The sequence below is a fragment of the Balaenoptera ricei genome, chromosome X, assembly GCF_028023285.1.
Source record: "Balaenoptera ricei isolate mBalRic1 chromosome X, mBalRic1.hap2, whole genome shotgun sequence".
Taxonomy (NCBI): Eukaryota; Metazoa; Chordata; class Mammalia; order Artiodactyla; family Balaenopteridae; genus Balaenoptera; species Balaenoptera ricei.
The window spans coordinates 118,471,851-118,477,454 of record NC_082660.1 but is presented as its reverse complement, the minus strand read 5'-3'; the positions used below and the strand labels follow the sequence as shown (position 1 = coordinate 118,477,454).

Here is a 5,604-nt window from a genome sequence, read left to right as displayed (position 1 = left end):
TTAGCGGAGCCAGCATTTCGAATTCACTCTTCCTTTGTCCTCCTTGGCCTACCTTCTCAGTAATGGATTTGTCAACGACAGGATTGACCTAACCAATTTCCTGACAGCAACGCCTTGTTGTCGAGCAAACAATTAGAGTAAGAATGTTGAGATTTGTGCTCAAATTGTATTTTGTTACACCGACTTCCTTCAGACCTCAAGTGAGTATGGTATGGAGAGCTTTAACATGAAATGATCTCTATGAAGAATTTCATTTTCCCAGGATCTTTGAAGGAAATGGATACTGATCCGCTATTGTTTTCTCCCAGGGCTTACCTGGAGGGAGAACAGAGGGGCTATAGACGTGTGTGCTCCTCTCTTTCTTTGGGGGAGAGATCAAGCAGATAAGAGCGAGGGATCTTCAACCAGCAGGGACTCCCCTTCAGAGGAGGAATGTGAACAGGTCAATTCTTCCAGCTCTTGATGGGTTTGGGTTAGGAGTTTGTGTGTATTTATGTGTGTAGAATTGGACACGCTAGGCCTGTCAGCTTGGGCTCATAAACAAATATGATCAAGGGTCTCTCTTTACTTGATCTTTCCTTGACAAAGAATGTACATCCGCACAGGGCTGGAGGGTCCCACTCTTCCCTGCAGCCCGATGTCGCCATCAATCGATTCCCTGCGTAGAGGTAACGTACCAGGTGCAGACCTCCTTAAATGTTATCATCCAGCCCGCATTTCACCATTTTGTTGATGAGACTATCATGGAAGACGATACAGTTTAGAACACACAGAGGATCAGCAGAGCTTAGAACGTGCAGGTAAGGAAGAGTACTTATTGGACCAGAAAATCTGGAGCAGGGGCTTCACTGTTTTGTAAGTGAGGAAGGAATTAAAAGTCAGCATCAGGTGCTGGCTTCCAATATACTAAAATTGGAACGATACAGAGAAGATTAGCATGGCCCCTGTGCAAGGATGACATGCAAATTCGTGAAGCGTTCCATATTTTTGAATGGACTTGAGGACACGGGGAGGGGGAAGGGTAAGCTGGGACGAAGTGAGAGAGTGGCATGGACATATATACACTACCAAATGTAAAATAGATAGCTAGTGGGAAGCAGCCGCATAGCACAGGGAGATCAGCTTGGTGCTTTGTGACCGCCTAGAGGGGTGGGATAGGGAGGGTGGGAGGGAGGGAGACGCAAGAGGGAAGAGATATGGGAATATATGTGTATGTATAGCTGATTCACTTTGTTATACAGCAGAAACTAACACAGCATTGTAAAGCAATTATACTCCAATAAAGATGTTAAAAAACCCCAAAAAGTCAGCATCAGAAACGCACCCTAAGCTATTCTAGGTTGTTGGTTTCATTTTTGTTTGAGGACACCGTTGCAAAATATAACCCAGGCTGTAGGTTCAGTCACTCTCAGTACTTTCCCCGATCTTCGTGCTGTCCTGTATTTCACACCTCCCGCAGGCGTTGTTATAGAAGCAGGAGCACTATGGCCTTCCTGCTTCCCGTCATCAAACATCGCTCTTTGACTGGAGCTGCTCAGAGGTTTTCCTCTTTAACATTTTCAAGCCCAATAGTGTGTGGGTTCCACATTCTTTTCTAAATATGCAAAAGCCACCTGTTTGGGAATGTGGTCCAGAATATTGCCGGGGCTCAGCGTCAGGCTCACTGCTTTGCAGTTTCCGGAATCCACCCATATGTGTGTCTATGTTTAGCTGCCGCCATCAACATTTTCCATCTCTTACATGTTTAGCCAACTTTTGTGTGGGCTGTAGCTTTGACCTTGCAGCGAAGTTCTAAGCGTGTATGGGACCAAAATAAATAATTAAAAGATCATCTGTTCACCACAGCCGGCAACCTCCTGAACCTGTTTCACGTCAGCTATGGCTGGGACCTGAGCCAGGCGTACTAGAGGGGCGAGGAGCTCCTCTCAGTGGCTGTGGGTGGCTGAGGGTCTTGTACCTGCAACTTGGGTCTTTGCCCCTCGGCAGAAACGCTCCCTCACAGATGCGCGGCAGGGCCCCATCCACTCTGGGAGGGCTGCAGGCGACATGATGGGGACTGGTCATAGATGCCTGGACCACAGCATTCTAGAAAAAGCCCAACCTTCCACCTGCTTGAGTGGGACAGAGACTGGCAACAGAGGCTATTTCTGGGAGATCCAGAAGGGGAAGGAACTCACGTGGTGTAGATTGTTCTTGTTTAATAATTTCCTCCATAAAACCTGCTTCAAATGAACAGCCAGGACAGATTAGCGAGGAGATGTGACAAAAGTGGAGCCTTTGAGGGCAGGGGTTATGCTGAGAAGGGACTGAGGAAAACCCCATGACGATGCAATTCTCAGCTCATTTCCTTTGCTCTGCACAGGGATGGTCATATGTTAGCATCTGGTGCAATATCCCCTGTTAAAGGAGCAGAGTGGGAAAGCGTGTCATAGAGCAAGCCCTGGATGGTCAACTCCACGAGGGAGGGGCCCAGGTCTGCCTTGTTCGGGCACTTATTCCAGAACAATGCCTAGAACAATGCCTGACATGGAGTAGGAGATCAAGAATTTTTCGTTTAAATCCATGACAATACATAGTATCATGATGTAGTTTAAAGAACAAAACAAGAGGGCTTGCCTGGTGGCGCAGTGGTTGAGAATCTGCCTGCCAATGCAGGGGACACGGGTTCGAGCCCTGGTCTGGGAAGATCCCACATGCCACGGAGCAGCTGGGCCCGAGAGCCACAACTACTGAGCTTGCGCGTCTGGAGCCTGTGCTCCGCAACAGGAGAGGCCGCCGCGATAGTGAGAGGCCCGCGCACCGCGATGAGGAGTGGCCCCCGCTCGCCGCAACTAGAGAAAGCCCTCGCACAGAAACGAAGACCCAACACAGCCATAAATAAATAAATAAAAATAAAATAAAATAAAAAAAGAGGAAACATTTAAAAAAAAACAAGAACAAAAAATTAATAAATTCATTGGTCCCCTTTGAGGATGTTAGGTAACTAAATCATCTGAAAAGTGGTGAATAGGAAGAAAGAATCAAGCATTTATCTTCCTTTCCTACGTAAACCATACCCCAGGGGAACCAAATATATTATGAGGCGAAGATTCATTTGACTGAAAGCATTCCAGCTAATAAATGAAGAGAGACTGACAGAATTGGGGTGTCAAGATTTTGCATCCACTAATAAATCAATGGGTCCAGGCCCTGATCATCGGTCGCATTAACATCATGAGAAGAGTGACAAGCAGACAATGCGTGCTTCCTGATGACCTACACGCCACCATTTATGAAGGAATAGGCCAAAAGAATCAAACCTGAACCTGATCAAGCTTCTGATTCTAACTTCCAATTGACAGGAAATCTAGGGAACAAAGCAGTATGTTGCCATGAGTAAAAGCCAGACTGTGGGAAACTGGAAAAGACAAACGCTAAAGGAAAAAAGGAGAGAAAGAAAGAGACGAAAGGGGGACCTGAGCAATTTTAAAAGGCTTAAGAAATGTATTGATTAATTGCAACGAATGAATTGGAGGTTGATCCTGATTTGAACAAATAAATTGTTTTTAAATGTTTTTAAGGGAATTCCCTAGCAGTCCAGTGGTTAGGACTCGGCGCTTTCACTGCTGAGGGCTCGGGTTCGATCCCTGGTCGGGGAACTAAGATCCTACAAGCCGGGCGGCACGGCCGGAAAGAAAGAAAGAAAAAGAAAAGAAAATATAAATCAAATGTTTCTTAAAAGAGAGAAGTATTTGTTGATGGATGAACGGTGGCGAGTTGAAGGGGAAGGCTGCAGCTTGACAAGCCTGTCTGTGCTCAGGGACTAGCCCAAGCCACGAGGCAGCGGGACTAATTTTAGTTCCCACCTGCTGGTGGAAACAGGGCTCTGAAGATTCTGCCAGGCTTGATTGGAATTATGCTCCATTTCAAAGCTGTAAAAAACAGATGCGAAGCTTCAAGCGAGCAGAGACCACATCTACCTTATTCAGTGTCTTCCAAGTGCCTAGGAGCCACGAGAAGCACACGGTAAGTGCTCTGATGTGTTTGCTGAGCTGGGAGAGCTGGATTCACATCCTGCCTGTGCCACTAACTTGCTGTGAGATAGCTAGGCAAATTATTGCTCCTTCTCTGGGCTTCTGTTTCTTCACACGTACAAAGGAGGAACTGGGCTTATTGCTAGCGAAAAGCCCTTCCACTTCACAGATTCTGTGATTAGAGAAGACGCACTTCATTTCCCAGAAATGTGACCGAGCTTAGCCCTAGATCAACCTGTGGGAATTATTTCAGTGCCACGAACACCATGACACTTCCTGCGTTACACCAGCAAACGTCCTCCTTGACCACAGGAGAAAGACCACTGCTTTTGTCTGACGGTTGTGCGCTCATGGGACTTGGGTTTTCTTGTGAGTTTCCAGTTTGCTTTATGTTCACAGGAAAGGGGCCACATTGACCCAGAAGCATTTCAGTTTGTCTCCCCCCAGGGAGCCAGCTGAGTGAATGTCAAAGGCCCACCTGCCCGGGTGGTGTGAGCTGGCTAGAGCCCATTAAACCAAAGGGCGGCCCTTCAGAGTTTCCAGAACGGCTGAACAGCTGAGCAGGTTCTTTCTGACCCAGGGAGCATGCTCACAGGGGTTTCCTTATGTGAGCCTTAAGGTAAGTCCGACTCTGTACCCAGAAGCAGCTCCCTGGGTCTCCAAGCAAAGGAACTCCCAAGGAAGAGAGAGGACCCCAAAGGCCTGAATGGAGGGCTGAAAACAACTTCAGTTCCTCCCCCACCTCACCCCCCAACCAGGACCCAGCTCCCAGCTCCTGTTTATTCATGGCCTGAGAGCTGGGGGGAGGGCCAGTGACCTGACACTCTCCTCTAGGGAGTAAAGCCACCCTTCAGTGATGCTGGTTTAACTGCAACCCACGCGGAGGCTTATTCAAGGATGGGAGGCTTATTCAAGGCCAGTTAGCAAGTCAACCAGATAAAAATGTTTGTAACTTCCAAGGGTTCTGTTCCAGGATGTGTTGTGTTGTGGGATCCCTCTGCAGCGAGGCTTGAAAAGGCTGCAGCCTGGTGAGTGGCTCAGAGCTGGACACTGTTGGCAGTTAGAACTGTTAGTCTAAAAGGGAATATTAAAGTGGAAAAAGGTGTCAACAAGAGGCAGCCAATACTAGAGAATGGACTTGAGGATACGGGGAGGGGGAAGGGTAAGCTGGGACAAAGTGAGAGAGTGGCATGGACATATATACACTACCAAACGTAAAATCGATAGCTGGTGGGAAGCAGCCAGTGGGAAGCAGCCAGTGGGAAGCAGCCGCATAGCACAGGGAGATCAGCTCGGTGCTTTGTGACCACCTAGAGGGGTGGGATAGGGAGGGTGGGAGGGAGGGAGATGCAAGAAGGAAGAGATATGGGAACATATGTATATGTATAACTGATTCACTTTGTTATAAAGCGGAAACTAACACACCATTGTAAAGCAATTATACTCCAATAAAGATGTTTAAAAAAAAAAAAAAGAGGCAGCCAAGTTCATTGGAGACCTCATCCAGGGTGAGGAGAGAGAAAATGTGAAATTTGCTCATAAGCGATCCATCCCGACTTACTCCACTGATGGAGGTGTAATTTCGATAAGG

At 47.4% G+C, this 5,604-nt stretch overlaps 1 non-coding gene across 1 annotated transcript; it reads left to right on the top strand.

Moving 5' to 3' along the window:
* Positions 1-886: 886 nt before the first annotated feature.
* Positions 887-989, top strand: LOC132358101 (U6 spliceosomal RNA). The gene has a single exon (XR_009500455.1). It is a non-coding gene; the product is annotated as a U6 spliceosomal RNA (small nuclear RNA).
* The last annotated feature ends 4,615 nt before the right edge of the window (positions 990-5,604 follow it).